Raw genomic sequence first — 18,122 nt, 5'->3', positions numbered from 1 at the left:
ATATTCAACTTTTTCCAGTTAGTCCGTCAGTTAACTTTAATAATCATCTTACTATGCTGAAACCCTCATGGGAACACTTCTAAAAAATTTTTCAAGTAGCGTACTTATCAAAAAAAGACCTGCCAATTGATAGTTATGTTTAAGCCATGCGGTTGCAGGCTATGCAGGCGATCTATCCACCTTTGTTCAGATTGTAACAATTTTTCCCCCTATCCCCTCCTCTTATCGATGCCTCTACCCTCCCCCTTCCATATGGTATCTGCATTCTTTCTATGTCCCTCTCTCCTACACCAGATCTAGCATCTTTGTCCCTCTTTCCTTATTTTTCATCTGATCCCCCTTCCCAGCATCAATGTCTTTCTACTTTGTCATTCCTCTGTTTCTCCTCTTTCCCTCATCTGATCTCTCCATTCCATCCTGACTCCTTCCCCTCCTCTAATCTCCCTGCCAGCTGTTTCCTTCCAATGTTCCTCCTCCCCTGTCCAGCAGTACCTTCTCCCTTTCTTCCTCCCCTTATCCAACAGTAATTCTCATCCCTTCCCCTTCTCCCCTGTCAGTAGTAGCCCCTTCTCCCTTTCCTCCTCCTCTTATCCAACAGTAACTCTTGTCCCTTCCTTTTCCCTTCTCCCCTGTCAGCAGTAGCCCTTTCCCCTCCCTTGTCCAGGAGCACCCCTACTCCCTTCCCTCTCCAGCAAATGTTTCCTCGATGTAGGCTAGCGGCAGCTCTGTGTGCTTTTAACTTCGGCACACAGCTGCCCCTAAGCAGTATTTTAGCCGCGGTTTCATGAGGCAGCCTCGGGGCCTTTGGTAGGCCGGCCCGCTTTGATGATGCGATGTGGGCCGGCCTATCAAAGGCCCCGAGGCTGCCTCATGAAACCGCGGCTAAAATACTGCTTAGGGGCAGCTGTGTGCCGAAGTTAAAAGCACACAAAGCTGCCCCTGCTTGTCTGAGGGTGCGGAGACATACGCGGCAGGAGTAGGAGGTGGAAGGCAGGAGTGTCGGCATAGCGACGGCAACAGGAAGTTGCACGTCAGCTGACGCCGGCACTTTTTGCTTGGCTGGGGACCCGAATCCTTTGCGGACCGGCAACATTTTTTTGCGGACCGACATCGGTCCGCGGACCGGCGGTTGAAGAACTGTGTTCTAAACAGTGGGCTACAAGTGGAGCTTCTTTTCTTTTAAGTTTTAAACAGGACTTGTGTTCCGCCATATGTATGTTAAACTGCCTAGTAGTCTTGCCAACATAAACTTTTTGGCAAGGACATATAATTAAGTAAACTACATAATCTGATCTACAAGTAGTGACATGTTTTAGCTCATATTGTCTGTGGTCCAAAGGATTTACGAAAACTGCACCTTGGATATTTAAAGGGCAGACTTGGCACTTCCCACAACTCGAGTACAATCCAGGTTTTTTACTAATGTCTGTTTGTGTTGAGTCAGGTCGCAATCTCAAATGCTAAATGTAATCACCAAGAATGGTTATTACAACCTTCAAGTAATGACAGTTTCCAAAATAGGCATTCTACGGGAAAAGATGTTAATTCGGAATGTACTGAAGAATTTCAGACGTTTGTGCTTAGATACAACATAGAATCTGAACATATAGCTAATATTGTTCATAACCATTGGAGGATAGTTCAAAATAATCTTTGTTTTGAAAATTCGAAATTACATCTAGCATATCCTAGGTCACGTAATCTAAAAGAACATTTGAGATTGCGACCTGACTCAACACAAACAGACATTAGTAAAAAACCTGGGTTGTACTCGAGTTGTGGGAAGTGCCAAGGCTGCCCTTTAAATATCCAAGGTGCAGTTTTCGTGAATCCTTTGGACCACAGACAATATGAGCTAAAACATGTCACTACTTGTAGATCAGATTATGTAGTTTACTTAATTATATGTCCTTGCCAAAAAGTTTATGTTGGCAAGACTACTAGGCAGTTTAACATACATATGGCGGAACACAAGTCCTGTTTAAAACTTAAAAGAAAAGAAGCTCCACTTGTAGCCCACTGTTTAGAACACAGTTCTTCAACCGCCGGTCCGTGGATCGGTGTCGGTCCGCAAAAAAATGTTGCCGGTCCGCAAAGGATTCGGGTCCCCAGCCAAGCAAAAAGTGCCGGCGTCAGCTGACGTGCAACTTCCTGCATAACTATCAATTGGCAGGTCTTCTTTTGATAAGTACGCTACTTGAAAAAATTTTTAGAAGTGTTCCCATGAGGGTTTCAGCATAGTAAGATGATTATTAAAGTTAACTGACGGACTAACTGGAAAAAGTTGAATATTTAAAAGTATAACCGAAAGTACCGCCATAGAGCGTTCATTAATGCAAGTATTTAGTATAAGTATTTATTGCAAAAATCAAAATTTAAGCATTGCTTTGTTTCATTTGAAGTGTTATTGCTGGCACCTTTCCTGATGAAGCTCTTCTAAAATTAGTAAGAGCGAAACGGAGATCTTCCGTCGTCATGAAGCTAAGTACTCTATAACTTATATGGTTGAATGTAAGAGTACTGTTAATTGAAGGCCAGTATTTGAATCAAAAGAAGAGTGCAAAGTATTTTTATGAAGCTAAATAAGATTTGTATAATATCAAACATATTTAAAATATTTAAAATAACAAAAATGAAAAAAGAATGTTTTGGAAAAAAATTGAGAAAATAGGAGAATTTATAGGACCGATGATAGCTTACCCTATGGTTATTAGCTTGTAAAATATATCAGGCTTTTAGTTGTGAGCGCTTGAGATCCTTAAAATATTTCTCCAGTATATCCAGTTTGGATTTTTTGTCTTGTGCTTTAGCCAATTTTGTAAGGATTTAATATGATCTTTAACATATAACGCTACTCTTCCTCCTTTTCTTCCTACCCTGTCTTTCCTGAACAGATTATAGCCCAGTATAACTACATCCCAGTCAAGGTTCTCCATGAACCACGTCTCTGTAATCGCCACTATATTCAACTCCTGTTCTTCCAACACAGCTTCTAGATCCAGAATCTTGTTTCCTATACTTCGAGCATTAGTATATACTGCTTTCTAGACATCGCCTCCTTTTCCCATCCGTGTAGAGGTATTCAGTGATTTACTTACCTAAGGCTTATACTCACCCGGGAGCTTTGATCACCCTGCCCATCACTTCTAGTTTAAAGCCCTCTTCAGTAGATTAGCCAGCCTGGTGGTGAAGACACTTCTTCCCTTCTTTGCACACCATCCTTGCTCAGCAGCCCTTGGAAGATCATCCCATGGTCCAGGAAGCCAAAACGCTCTCGATGATGCCATCCACGTAGCCACGCATTCATCTCCAGGATGCGAGCTTCTCTGCCCTTTACCCTCAACAGGGAGGATGGACAAGAATACCACCTGTGCACCTGACTGCTTCACCTTCTCTCCTGAAACCACTTTTGACTCATTTGTAGGGGTACCTGTCAGTATCGTTAGTGCCAATCTAGATGAGCAGCATCGGATAGTAGTCAACAGGCTTGATGAGTCTCGGCAAGCTCTCCATAACATCTTGGATTTTGGCACCAGGTAGACAGCATACCTTTCGTGACATCATGTCTGGTCTTCAGATGGATGCTTCTGTACCCCTCAGAAGGGAATCGCCCACTACCACTACCTTATGCCTCTTAGTGGTCATGGATCCGGTAATTTGGGGATTTCAAGTTTTGGTCCTTCCTCTCCTTGGGATGCTCTCATCTCTTCCACTTCCAGGAGAGCATACCAGTTCTTCAATTCAAGGGCAGGGGAAGTCACAGTACCAATTTTGCAGAGTTCCATAATCTGAGTCCAGCTGCCTTCTCCCCCACTACTGGAAATCTTTGACGCCTCATGAACCATTTTATCAATGTACCTCTCATTCTCAAGGATGCTTCTCAATCTTGCCACCTCCTCTCTCAGTTCTTTTACTTCCTTCATGAGGATTCAAGCTAAAGATAGCTTGTACATGGAACTACTCCCTCTTCCTGAGTAAAATATTTTGTCTGCACAGAGACAGAAGTTGTAACCTGAGAAGCAGCTTTGGTGATATGTTTCCCAGCCATACTTTGGTGCAGAAGAACTTACACCTGGAAGAAGAAAAAAAAAAAAAAAGGGCAGAAAAATGCTACCAAAGTAATGCCCTGTTCCAGAGACAGATAATAGTTCACAGGTTGCTATAAGTAAAGAAATGAGCTAGGGCTGGGCCTGCCAGAAACTTTAATGCTGATCCTCTACAACCTCTCTCTTAGAACCGGGCTTACTGAGAGTTAAGCACTAGGACAGCATTCCTCCCCTCAAGGGTCACATGTGGAGTCCTTTCCTGAACATTTGCCCTTCGAAAGGAAGTCTGCTGAGAGTAGCTTTGGAGGTGGAGTCACCAGCCCACTGCCTGATCCAGAGCATTCTGCATGCTGAAATCAAATAAGCCAAAACTTTGCTCATGATCCTGATGATGCCATACAGAGCATCTACTACGTACTTCTAATAGCAGGAGCTGGGTTAAAGGCTCGTTGCTCTTGTGCTCAAGACAGGAACAGGTCACAAAGGATGCTGATATGGCTGCTTTGATTCCTAAAGCCAAAGCTTCGAACAGCCTCTTGAGAACCACATCCACTCTGCGATCCTGCATATCCTTTAACACCACGCCTCCCTCGCTCGGTAGGGAGGTGTGCTTTGTAACTTGTGCTACCAAGGAATCCACCTTGGGCTGAGTGAACAGCTGGTGACACTCCAGTACCATCAGGTATAGCCAAGTCATAGTCCTGGCAACTTTAAGGGACCCTTCCGAAGCTCCGTTACCAACATATTAATGTCAGGATGCCAGGAAAATATAGAAGACTGGACTCTCACTCCACTCATGATAGAGGAGAAAGCAAAGGAAATCTGTTGGGAATCCAAGTTTAATTCTTGAAACAAATCAGTAATCAGGACCAACAGAGCCAAGGGTTTGAATAACCGGAGAACTGTGGGATCATCCCCCGATCAAGAGTCACCATGGGGAACAATGCACCTGACTGTGACCCTGCATTCCCTGACAGGGAGGACGCATCATGAGACAGTAATGACATAGTTAAGAGACCCATCATCATCCAAATCTCCCTTGGAAAGGTCCCCTAGAGCTTGGCTAGCTGCAACCAGCAAGGCAGATGCACTCTGGGAGCCCCTGCCCTATCTGAAATGCCGTAAGACTTCCCCTTGGAAGTTCGGCTGTACTGAAAGGCTCTTGACATCAAATTAACAAATTCCGTAGAAAATGTACTAGGCAGCGCCGAGTCTCCTGCAGAGGACTCCAGCTTGTGTCTCTTGGGCTCCACAGCCTCCATGTCCCTGCGGTTAGGACTGCCATTCCAGTGTCCAGTAAAGGAAAATTGCTATAGAGCAAAGGGGAGGCTAAGCTGGCCGCTCCCGCCCTCTCTTCACGTGCTGCGTAGCACAAGGACACTCTTCAAGTACCCATTCAATACAAACCTGGCATGAATTAGGGTCAAAAGAGCCTGAGGACTCCAATTCTGCCAGTTTTGAGGCAAAACAAGGTACAGTGGAACCTTAGTTTACGAGCATAGTTCGTTCCAGAAGCATGCTCGTAAACCAAAATACTTGTATATCAAAGCGAGTTTCCCCATAGGAAATAAGGGAAATTCGCTTGATACGTTTCCCCCCCGAGGCCAGTGGCGCTGCTCCACCTCCCCCCCCTCCGATAACCGGCATCACTCCACCTCCCACTCACAAAGGCCCTCCCACATGAACCGGCACCCCCCGCCTGAACAACTTCAAACTTACCCCCCCCGTCTGGCACCGGCACGCAGCCCACAGGACGTGCCGGTGCCGCTTGAAAAAGTTCCTGCCTCTGCTGGCCCTTGAGCATGCATCTGCGCATGCTCAAGGACATCTAGTTCTCCCTCTTGGCAAGATTCTCGGTGAGAGGGAGAACTAGATGGCCTTAAGCATGCGCAAATGCATGCTCAAGGCCCAGCAGAGGCAGGAACTTTTTCAAGCGGCACCGGCACATCCTGTGGGCTGCGTGCCGGTGCCAGACGGGGGGGGGTAAGTTTGAAGTTGTTCAGGCGGGGGGTGCCGGTTCACGTGGGAGGCCTGTGTGAGCGGAGGGGGAGCGATGCCGGTTATCGGAGGGGGTGTGCTTGCAAATTGAGTCAAACTCGGTTTGTGAGACAAGATTTGCAAGAATGTTTTGCAAATCTTGCAAACACTCGCAAACCGAGGTTTGATTGTAATTTGAAGCTTCTGGAGAACTTTGAAAAAAAAATAATGAAATCCAAAATGGCTGCCACAGCAACATTTTGGCACCAAAAAACACCTCCAAAATGGTAGAACAAAACAAAAATACCTAGCAATTTTAGAGGAGGGGGAACATCAGGTAACATGTAGAAAAATTCAAAAACACCATTTGCAGCCCCCCCCCCCCCCCCGCAATTGTCCTCATAGGCTGTAACTGCCTCACTGTGACCTGTGCTGCAGCCTGCCTCAGCTCCAAAGGTAGCTGAATCTGGGAGATGAAATCACTGCCTCAAATAGAACATCCTTCCAGCGCTGAATTTTTGGGCTGCCAGTCTGATCAATGTCTGACTAAGCCTATAAGCCCCGTGGACTGTAGACACACAAAAAAGGTGGTGGGGGGGGTGAGGTGAAATGTAGCCGGCACCCTGAGAGAACAACCTGTGCTCAAACCCTGCAAGCAATAGGTGAGCAATGCTATCAGTGGATAGCCCCAAGCTCTAAAAAGGCTTCTGCAGACTAACAGGTACCACAAGGGATTGGCCTATCAACTGCAGACCTCAGTCTGCTTCTCCTCCACATGGGCAAAGCTGGACCCTCGACTACGGGAGATCTTAGCACTAAAAAATAAAGAAAATATGTGAAAAATGACCAAAAATAAATAAGCAGAACAGAACAGAAACACTCCTTCAGGTTCGTGTGCAAAAAGAAAAAACTGGAGGGGGCAGCAGAGCTCTCTTTGAAGGATGAGGGATCCAGAAAAAATCCAGAGTGGATTTCTTCTGTAAGGCTTGTGTGTACTAGGGTATAACCTGCTCGTTCAAAATAACACACCTATTACACTAGAATAAGCATTTCTGTTCCCAGAGGTCTCGCAATTTACCTGAGGCAGTGGAGGGTTAAATGACTTGGCCAGGATCACAAGATGCAGCAGTGAGGATTGAACCCTGTTCCCTTGGTTCTCGGTCCATATAGAAGCTTGGGTGATATGATGGGGATATTAGACTCTAGAGGAACATACTGATCCAGGGGCTTACAACATGTTTCAGAAATTCTTATATCCAAAGTTCTAGGCAGATTACAACAGACATGCACAGCATTAAATGAAACAGAGAAAACAAATAGTTAATGATTAACTAAAACAGTGAACCAAGACAAACAGTGGGTACACTCATGAAGACCCCATAGGCACGAAGAAAAAGAATAGTCTTAAGTAGGCTTACACTACAAAACTTTCTTTGGAGATACTGATCGAGGTACCGAGGCTATCACATTAGAAATGTTTGATATTTACTTGTTGTGAATTATAAAATGAATAAAGAATTAAAAAAAAAAAAAATAAAGAAATAAAGGGTTCTTTTTCTGTGCACTTAAAATTGCATACAGAGTTGGGTGGGGGTTGGTCTTTCTAGCTGCTAGTTTGGATTCAATGGCCCTCTGTTCTTCACTCAGCCTAAACCATTTACATACACAACAAATGCATTGAATTATGGATGTTTCCATTCGCCTCTGGATGCCAGGAAAATCTTTCCAACAGTAGAGTAGGCAAGGGTGTAGAAGCAGCCCCCCTCCCCCCAGCTCCAGGCCCCTTCTTCTGCCCCTGGCTTTGCTCTCACTCTATATCGATTAGTGACCTGTAATTTTGGAGTGCAGCTGGATATACCAAAGGTTAAATAATAATAACTTTATTCTTTTATACCGCCATAACCAAAAGTTCTAGGCGGTTTAGACTAAAAAGAGCTGGACAATCAGCGAAAATAATACAGTAAAAAAATACAAATATTTGTAAAATAGAATTTAAATAATAAAACTCACTAAGTAATAAACTTATCGAACAAAGTGGTCTTAATTAATTTCCGATAATATAGCTTGCTGAATACATTTACCTAACCAAGATTGTTGCTAGGGTCCTATCTAAGAAGGTCTTATATCTACACACATTAATTTTTGGATAAGCAAATAAGTAAAAGTTTCTAGTTTCTCTTGATGGTCTATGCAACACAAAATGAAGAAAAAGGTAAGCTGAAGACAATCTTACAGGCGCACACATATACTCATGTACCTACTCATACAAACATTTCTGCTTCTTTCATCTGTATCTACTGTAGCTGAATGTGTAACTTGCCTGGTAAGGTATGGGCTAAATATTAAATTAATAAGAATAAAATGGGAAAGGAGCAAGAAAAGGCAAACCTTACTCTGGGAATAGACTTCCCTCTGCAAATTTCTTTGCGTCTTCCTGACAGGTCAGATAGGAGCGATTCCAGGGATCCTTCAGCATGGATAAAGTATTTCGCGTGGAATATTTTTTAATGCCAGCTTGCTCCTCTCCGGGAGGCTCGGTTGCCTTCCTCTTCATTCCATCTCTGCTGAGCCACATCCATACCACAGAAAACAGAAGTAGGAAATCTATCCCCAAAGCTGTTGCAGGGATGAGTGATCATGCAGCAAGCCCAGCTCTGCCGCTCCAGGCTTCCTGTACAGATGAATACTTGGTCCTCTTCTTTCTCTGCCAGTTGCATCCTTCACCTTAGAGGTGCATGTTGCATCCCATCTTTCTGCTTCTTTGTAGAATGCATATATCATGCTCACCAGCAGCTTCGGGCCTCAGCTTAGCATGTGCTATCCTACGTGTCCTTGTCGCTCTCTTTAGATTAGATGTAAACTTGCCATCCCAACTGTCCTTGTATCTCTCAACTGTTCTGTTCTTATTTCACCTAGATTTTTCTGTACCTTTCCCTGCATCTGCCTCAGACATGCTCTCTCGCTTCACAGGTGAGCAAGTTTTCTTCTTCGGCCCTCCCACTATCCTGTGGAGGCTGGCAAAATGTCCTAATCACTTTTCTCATTATCACTCTCCCTGTCTCACTCCTGCTCTCTCCTCCCACCTCAGTCAGCTTGTAACATTAGTTGCTTTAGTACAGAGAGCTCATTCACTGCACTTTGCCTCAGTTTGGGGAGAGAACAACACATCCATTTGTCTCCATTTGCAGACTCACATTAACAAAGACATGGTCTTTACTGGTCAGGCTCTCATTCTCTGCCTCCTTCACCATTTTAAATATCAGCTACAGGGTAGGGGGGAAGGAACTCAGAATAGCAAGAAATCTGCGTGCCAGATTTCTTTTGTAACTCTTACAGGCAGTAAAAAATGTCTCTGCGTAAGTCTCCAGGAGTCTGATGCTCAAAGCTCCAGGACCAACCTAATAGAGCAAATCCTACAGAGCGACAGTGCAAAGACTAGCTAACTAATGTTCAAAGCAAATTACGTTCAAATTCTATGCATGTCATTAAACCGAAAGGAGACTTCGGATCACTCCCCTTCTTACTGGGGGTGGAGAATAAGTATCCAGGAATTGATGGGCTAGGAAGCAACGGAGGCCAAGGGCACCTATAAAGCCAAGAAATATTTTTTGGGCATGTGGGACCCCTACCTGCATTGACAAGGCAGGGAAGATGGTAAGCAGGATTAATTGGAAACAATCCACAGGTACACGAAATCCCACAATAGAATATATGATGGGAGAAAAGAGGATAGAGGGTCTCGGAAACCTGCTTGATTAAAAACACCAATGTGTAGTATCAAGACTACCGGTAAATGGTTAAAAGTCTCACCCACTGACCCTTGTCTCCACCTCCTCCTAGTGCTAAACTCAAATCTTACTATAAAAAATGTTCTTATGATATTTCACTTTATTTAAACAGTAAGAAATCGTCAATTATCTTAAAATGCCGGGGCAGGCTAGATATTCTGCAATTAAAGATAAGTGCCGATTTCTTACTGTTTAAATAATTAAAGTGAAATATCATAAGAAAATTTTTTACAGTAAGATTTAGAACATAAGAATTGTCGCTGCTGGGTCAGACCAGTGGTCCATCGTGCCCAGCAGTCCGCTCACGCAGCGGCCCTTAAGTCAAAGACCAGTGCCCTAACTGAGACTAGCCTTACCTGTGTACGTTCTGATTCAGCAGGAATAGGAGGTGGAGACAAGGGTCAATGAGTGAGACTTTTAACCATTCAGTCTTGATATTACACATTGGTGTTTTTTATCAAGCAGGTTTCCGAGACCCTTTTTCCTCCTTTCTCCCATCATACATTCTATTGTGGGATTTTGTGTACCTGCATTCCCTCTCTCACAGAACTCGCAGCCAGACCTTAAATATCCTATAACTCCATCCACTGTTAGTTTAATTCTTCTTTTGTTTTCTTCCCCTTTTTCTCTTGTTTGCCATACATTTTGGTGGGTTTATTTTATTTTTTTTATTTTTTGGGGGAGTTGATTTGGAATTGGAGTTTTGAATGGGTTGGGGGGAGTAGGGGTAGAGCAGATCAGTGGGGTTTACTCGAGTTGGCTAAGGCTTATATTTTGTGGGGGTAGTGGAAGTTTTTCCAAGGAATACTGAATGTTTTGAATGTTGCATTATTGCCCTGTTGATGTATTATTCTTGTTTCTTGCAAAAGTTCAATAGTTTCAAGTTTATTAAAATATTTTTTAAATCGCTTATTCAGGTTTCTAAGCGGTTTACAATATAAAATTACATAAAAACACGTAAAACTTTGGGATACTAAATAACGTCAAAATCTAAATAAAAACACTGATAAAATGTACAGACATACTCAAACAATATCAAGAGGGATATAACTCTGTTGGAGAAAGTGCAGAGGCGAGCCACGAAACTTGTCAAAGGAATGGAGCATTTGAGCTATAAAGAACGACTCAGGAAATTAGGATTGTTTACCCTCGAGAAGAGAAGACTGAGAGGGGATTTGATAGAGACTTTTAAAATATTAAAAGGATTTGATAAAATAGACCAGGAAGCAGCATTGCTAACATATTCAGAGGTGACACGGACAAGAGGTCATAGCCTGAAACTGTGTGGCAGCAGGTTCAGGACAAATGTCAGGAAGTTCTGCTTCACACAGCGAGTGGTGGGTGCTTGGAATGCACTCCCGGAAGAGGTTGTGGCAGAAACTACTGTACTGGGTTTCAAGCGCAAGTTGGATGCACACCTTCTTGCATATCATATTGAGGGATACGGTAAAGTCGGGTCTCCAAAAAAGAGTACCTAAATGGGCCGCCGCGTGTGTGGAGCACCGGACTGGATGGACCTCGGTCTGATCCGGTGGAGGCGTTTCTTATGTTCTTATGGGGAAGAACTACAATTATTATAGAAAAGGTGTAACGTAAAAGGGAAAATACAGTAGGAATGGGATGATAACAATTTTCTTTTCGTTTTACCATAAACTGAAAGGGGAAGGAATGTGCCTGGCAGATATGCACAAAAGTTTTGTGGTAAGCGTAGTTCCTGTGTGCATACCTAGGCAAAATCCGAAGTGTGGACACACCCATCAGAACTATTCTTCTGCACATTTAAATATAAGCTTTTCAAAAATTGTCTGTACTTCAGTTTTCGAAAGGCTCATATTTAGGCACAGAAGAACTTTTGCTCGGACTCGCATACGTGTTTGTATCTCACTATCAATGCTTAGAAGCTGTACGGGCTCCCTTCTGCTTCCAAAAGACAAAAAAAGCAGTTTAATATTCAAAATTCAGACAAAAATTTCTCCTCAAAACCTTCAACGCCATTCCTGAGCTGGTGGTAAGTTTTCAGTGTTAAGGGCAGCTGTGCCATCGGTAGTTTCACTACTAGCACAGTCTCCCAAGGCAGACAGGTTTCAGTGGAGATGCCAGACTTAACAATGTACCACCCATCTGAGCAGCAGCAGATTGGCTGTGATGGAGGCGGAAGATTGCATTTGATGCGTCAACATTGAATTTATACTGCACAGAAGAAAGGCCCAGCAATCTACTTCTATATTCCACCAAGAAAAACTTGATGAGACATAAAGAATCGACGTATAGTGCTGGAAGATTGTCCTTTAGGTCGGAAAGCACTCACCGTGCTACTAGGGAAGAGCTGATCGTCACCCAGAATATGGCCAGAGTTTGTGAAGCTGATGGATCAAAGCCGCCAGGATGTCCTGATGCTGATGTTACTGCATAGAAAAGGGAGATCAGAAGCTGTAAAGATTTTCTTAATATAGGAACAGGGAATGTACAAAGCATGAACCAAGGAAAATTGGTAATTGTTAAAGATAAAATGGAAAAAAAAAATGATTTGATAGGGATCAGTAAACTCAAATGGCCAGGACAGGGCCATTTTCAATCAAACGAGCATTGGATTTGCTACTCTGGTCATAAAACACACAGGAAAAATGGCATGGCATTCATCTTCAACAATAAGCTTTCAAAAGACAATAGTAAAGTTCAGTGTTATCAGTGATAAGAGTCATGTCAATCTGTCTACAGGGAAAGCCGATCAAGGTCACCTTGATCCAAGCATATGCTCCAATGACAAACACGGAAGATGAGCATATAGAATTGTTCTATGAACAACTTCAAAAAATGAAACAGATCAAACGCCAAAACAAAATCTACTGATCACTATGGGGGATTCCAATAAAAAAGTAGGAAGTGGAAAGCAAGGCATAGGAGAAAGAAATGAAGCTGGTGATAACTTTGTACAGTTTTGCAAAACGGACCAACTGTTAATCGTGAATACGCATTTCTAACACCACAAATGTCGCCAGTAGACATAAACCTCTCCAAATGACATGTATCAAAATCAAATTGACTACATCTGCATAGAACAGAGATGGAAATCTGCAGTTTTGACTGCAAGGTCTAAACCAGGAGCTGATTGAGGAAGTGACCACTAGCTTTTGACATTCAAGATCAAAGTAAAGCTTCACAAGAAGAAGATCATTAGAGACCTGCCAAAATATGACATTGAAAATATTCCATCAGACAACATATTTGCCTATTTTGATACAGGAGATAGAGAGCCCAAAGAGTTATGGAATGGCATCAAAACTATAATTAGTGATGAAGCTAAAAAAAAACCTCCACAAGAGAAAGAAAGCCAAGAAATCGCTTTGGATCGCAGAAGAAACCAGAAAAGTAGCAGAACAAAGATGACAAGCAAAACTTTCCAGCAACTGAGGAAACGAATCACAAATGAATTGAGTGTTTCAATATCAAATTCAGCAAAACAAAGAACGGTATCTAAAGGATATTTGTCACAAAATGGAATCAAACATGTAAATGGAAAAAACAGATTAGCATATCAGGAGGTTAAGCGATTGTGGCAGAATTTCCAGCCTCGATTGGGGATGCTTAAAGACACCGATGGAATGATATTGAATAATCCAGAAAGCATTAAAAAGAGATGGAAAGAATATACGGAAAACCTATACAAAAAAGGCAATGAGGATAACATTGGGGAAATTGAACAGGAAACCGATGCTGAAGAAGAACCAGATATTTTAAAAGGAAGTCATAGCAGCAATTAAAGCTTTATCGAAAGGTTATTTTGGTAAATTTCTGAAGACTTGGAGATCATTAGCAGATTTTTATAATGATTAATAACATTTTCTCATAATAAGAGATTTGTTAAGTGGGGATATGGGTGGGTATTATTTTATTTACCTCACAATATGTATGAATTAATTAATGCATTTTGAAGTATTAGGTTAGATTTTCTGAAATAGGAAGGGAGGGCTGGGGGGGGCTTTTTTAATTTTATTTATATTTGTCATACATATTAAATGATTTACATATTATCTAAAACATAAAAATATGAATATAAATATGATATATTGTACTTAAAGTATTCATGAAGGAAAATCAAGTGTGTGTTTATAAGATTATATGTATTTTTCTGATACACTTGTAATATGAAAAAATAAAGAAATTTAAAAAAAAAGAAAGAAAAAAAAAAAGAAAACCAAGTCACCTGATATCGATGATATTCCAATTAAATTAATCAAAGGAAGGTGCAATCATGGCCCTCACTCAACTGTCAACAGATTTGGAAGGTAAAGACATGGCCAACCGATTGGAAAAGATCACTGTTCATATCTTTACCAAAGAAAGGAAACGTCAAGGACTATAGCAACTACAGAATGATTGCATTAATTCCATACACCAGCAAAACTTTGCTGAAAATAATACAATGAAGGCTACAATCAAACGTTGAGCAAGAACTACCCGAAGTTCAGGCTGGTCTCAGAAAAGGTCAAGGAACAAGAGACATTATTGTCAATGTTAGGTGGACATTGGAGAAGAGCAAAGAATATCTAAAGCCCCTATACTTTTGATTCATTGACTACAACAAAACTTTTGACTGTGTGGATCATGTCAGGAAGGGGGGGGGGGGGGACGACAATCTCTTCCTGGGCTGTGGTGAGAAATTTTTATTGAAACTGAGCTAACATTAAAAATGCTGCTACAGTGAAATTCTGGTGTTTTGGGGGTTTTTTTTTCCATGAAAGCAATTTTATTAGTTGCTTTATATAAAGCAAATGCAGCTGCCATCATTGTTAACATAACAAAGGTGATCCAGGTGTGGTAACTGCATGTGTCCCACTTCCACTGTTAAATAGCAAGCCTCCCAAGGCATTCCTAGTGAGATAAATACTGCAATGTATCCAATATCACCAGGCACAAATATTTTCTCCCATCAAATGCTTCAATGACATGGTTGGGAAAATAAACCACACAAAAACAAGCAGATCCCACCCACCAAAGGGCTCCTTTTGCATCTAAATGGACAGCTCCAGCTTGCTGCAGCACACACCCCACCAAGAAGCCCTCAGCTAGTGCAAAATTGGGACTCACTTCCAGCTCGATTTTCCATCCTGGGAAACCAAACTGGACAATACCGAAATTCTGTTTTAAATCAGACTCTTTTTAGAGCAATACTAGCCCAACAGCAACTAGCAAAGCTCAAGTTTATTCACGAAACAAGGGGTAGGCTAGAGTGAATACATAATATTGACTGTGTGGTAACAAACATACCATCTTACCGAGACACAGAGATTGTAGAGAATGACATGGTGACATATTCTCCATCTCCGCAGGAAAACCATCTCCATGTCATTCTTTAAGGAGAAAGGATCAGAATATGAATGGGCACAACTACTGATTCTCAAAAGCTGGTGTAGAAGGACTGAGGTTGAGATAGACACAAGATTGTTTCCTGCAGTTATCCACGGGGACGGGAATGGTGATGAATTGAATCTGACTCAGAGGCGTACCTAGGGTATGTGACACCCGGGGCCCATTGTTTTTTGACACCCCTACCATCATTTTTGACACCCCCTAATGTAAAAAAATATTTTTAGTAATGTTCCCCCCAGGTGCCAGCCATGAGGGGGTGTTCCCGGCCTAGGAGTCATGGTCCGGGAACTTCCCTTCTCATGGCCCGGTGCCAAGGCTCTGGATAGTCCCCGTGGCCCAGCATGATCCAAGCCTTCTCTCCCTTTACCTTCCATGAAGCTGAAAAAACTGCCAGCCTCGGCAATGATTCAGCTACGTCGCCCGCTGCTCCCCTTCTTGCTTTCCGTGTCTGCCTCTGCAATCTACCTGGGCGGAAACAGGAAGTTGTGTCATTGGCAGATGGGGAAAGCAGGAAGGGGAGCTGCGGGCAACATAGCTGAATCACTGCCGAGGCTGGCAGTTTTTTCAGCTTCACGGAAGGTAAAGGGAGAGAAGGCTGGGAACATGCTGGACCACAGGGACTATCCAGAGTCTTGGCACCGGGCTGTGAGAAGGGAAGTTCTCAGACCATGACTCCCCCCCCCTTGGTATGCCACTGATCTGACCTTAAGATTGTTGATCTGTGTTACTATAGATCTGAGCTAAGTAAAGCCAAATTTAAATCCCAAGCGTCTCTTGTATATACATATAAAGCAGATATAAACAATCTCGTTACACTAGCTTCTTTCAGGTAGGTGTTCAAGCCAGGTTGGAAGACTTGAACAGCAGGGCCAAAAGAATTGCCAGAATGGATTCTCTCTCCCACATTGCTGGGCTAGAGACTCCATTCTGTGAATTCAAATAACAGACATGAGAAAAAGTCATGTAATAATCAAATAGGTTTTATTAATGCTTCACATGCCTGGGGAGAGCCAATACAAGTTTCCAAGTTTATTTACAATTTGATATACTAACCATCAAACAAATATCTGGACGGTTTACAATTCCTAAAATTAGAGTTTAAAAAATGCAATAATAGAAAAAAAAATAGGGGAACATAAAAACCAGACAAAGACAAAGATATGGACAGAATAGGTACGATTCTGAGGGAGGCACTGAGGGAGGAGAAGATTTAAAATTACATCGAAGTCAAAATAAAAGGGAGGTAGGAAGGGGGAGGGAGAGAACAAAAAGGAGAGGGGAAGGAGGTCGCTTCATAAAAGCAGTTGTTTTGAGCAATTAAAAAATGGAAGAAAAAGGATCTTATCTGGAATTCTGGTATGCATCATGAAATAAAAAAGTTTTTAGCTTAGTTTTGAATTTATCGACTAAGTTTTCCGTTCAAAGATGAGATAGGACTGCATTCCAGAGGGAGGGGGCTGTGACAGAAAAGATAAAGTTTTGAGTGTAGAAAACATCTTTGAGAGACGGAACAATCAGTAGGTTAAGATCAGCGGATCTCAGAGCCCGGGGAGAGGCACAAGGTATGAGATATTTATCAAGAAAAGATGGGGAGTGGGTGAGTTTAATCTTAAAAACCAAGAGGAGAATTTTGTAAGTAATTTGATGCGAGACACGCTGTGTGGATGCTTTTCAATGTGCCTTTGTTAAGGTTCTTTAAATAAGTTGGTGCAATTAGTAGAAGGAGGCATAGCCTCTGATGAAACCAAGTGTGAAACAGTGGACAGCCGTTGGGCACAAAAGATAAGTGCTTCCCTTCTTAAAGCACATTATGCACTTTATATTTATTGAAATTTGGTAGCACAAATATTTAAATTAATTCTCACAGTATAAGTACTTTACCAAGACCAATGATGAATTTACCGCCCCAGTAAGGGCAAGAAAAATCACTCAAGTAGTGCCTTGGGTATTTGAGGTCTGGTAATTCAACATAACTTGACTTGAATTTGTTCTCTAACTTAAATTCAATGCAAAGAAATGCAGAGTAATGCATTTAGGGATTAATAATTGGAAAGAACTGTATGTGCTGGGAGGTGAGAGGCTGATATGCACGGACTGGGAGAGGGACCTTGGGGTGATAGTGTCCGAAGGTCTATAGAGGAAAAACAGTGTGACAAGGCGGTGGCTGCTGCCAGAAGGATGTTGGGCTGTATAAAGAGAGGCGTAGTCAGTAGAAGGAAGAAGGTGTTGATGCCCCTGTACAGGTCGTTGGTGAGGCCCCACTTGGAGTATTGTGTTCAGTTTTGGAGACCGTATCTGGCGAAGTGCGTAAGAAGACTTGAAGCGGTCCAGGGAAGGGCGACAAAAATGATAGGAGGTTTTCGCCAGAAGACATATGAGGAGAGACTGGAAGCCCTGAATATGTCTACCCTAGAGGAAAGGAGAGACAGGGGAGATATGATTCAGACGTTCAAATACTTGAAAGGTATTAACGTAGAACAAAATCTTTTCCAGAGAAAGGAAAATGGTAAAACCAGAGGACATAATTTGAGGTTGAGGGGTGGTAGATTCAAGAGCAATGTTAGGAAATTCTACTTTACGGAGAGGGTAGTGGATGCCTGGAATGCGCTCCCGAGGTGTTGGAGAGGAAAACGGTGACGGAGTTCAAAGAAGCGTAGGATGAACACAGAGGATCTAGAATTAGAAAATAATAGTAAATATTAAAAAACTAAGGCCAATACTGGGCAGACTTGCGTGGTATATGTCCTTATATGGCCTTTTGGTTAAGGATGGGCTGAAGAGGGCTTCAATGGCTGGGAGGGTATAGATGAGCTGGAGTGAGCTTTGATGGAGAGTTCAGCAGTTGGAACCCAACTGGGCAGAGCTTTGGATTCTTGCCCAGAAATAGCTAAGAAGAAAAAAAATTTAAATTGAATCAGGTTGGGCAGAATGGATGGATCAT

General features: G+C 42.4%; 1 protein-coding gene across 4 annotated transcripts in view; it reads right to left on the bottom strand.

Annotated features, from left to right (window-relative positions):
• The window catches only part of GAL3ST1 (galactose-3-O-sulfotransferase 1), a 123,078-nt gene that overhangs the window by 89,377 nt on the left and 15,579 nt on the right, over positions 1 to 18,122 (bottom strand). The window contains exon 1 of one of the 4 annotated variants that reach the window (XM_033953986.1): positions 8,412 to 8,446. The exons of 1 other annotated variant lie outside the window; for it this stretch is intronic. The gene's annotated coding sequence lies outside the window, so the exon portion shown is untranslated. Of the gene's footprint in view, positions 1 to 7,101; positions 7,237 to 8,411; positions 8,447 to 18,122 lie in introns of those variants that run through there. 2 more of the 4 variants (XM_033953987.1, XM_033953985.1) reach the window with 2 other exon arrangements.

The sequence above is a fragment of the Geotrypetes seraphini genome, chromosome 8 (genome assembly GCF_902459505.1).
Source record: "Geotrypetes seraphini chromosome 8, aGeoSer1.1, whole genome shotgun sequence".
Taxonomy (NCBI): Eukaryota; Metazoa; Chordata; class Amphibia; order Gymnophiona; family Dermophiidae; genus Geotrypetes; species Geotrypetes seraphini.
Note: the sequence above shows the minus strand (reverse complement) of the source record. Positions and strands in the feature narration are given on the sequence as shown.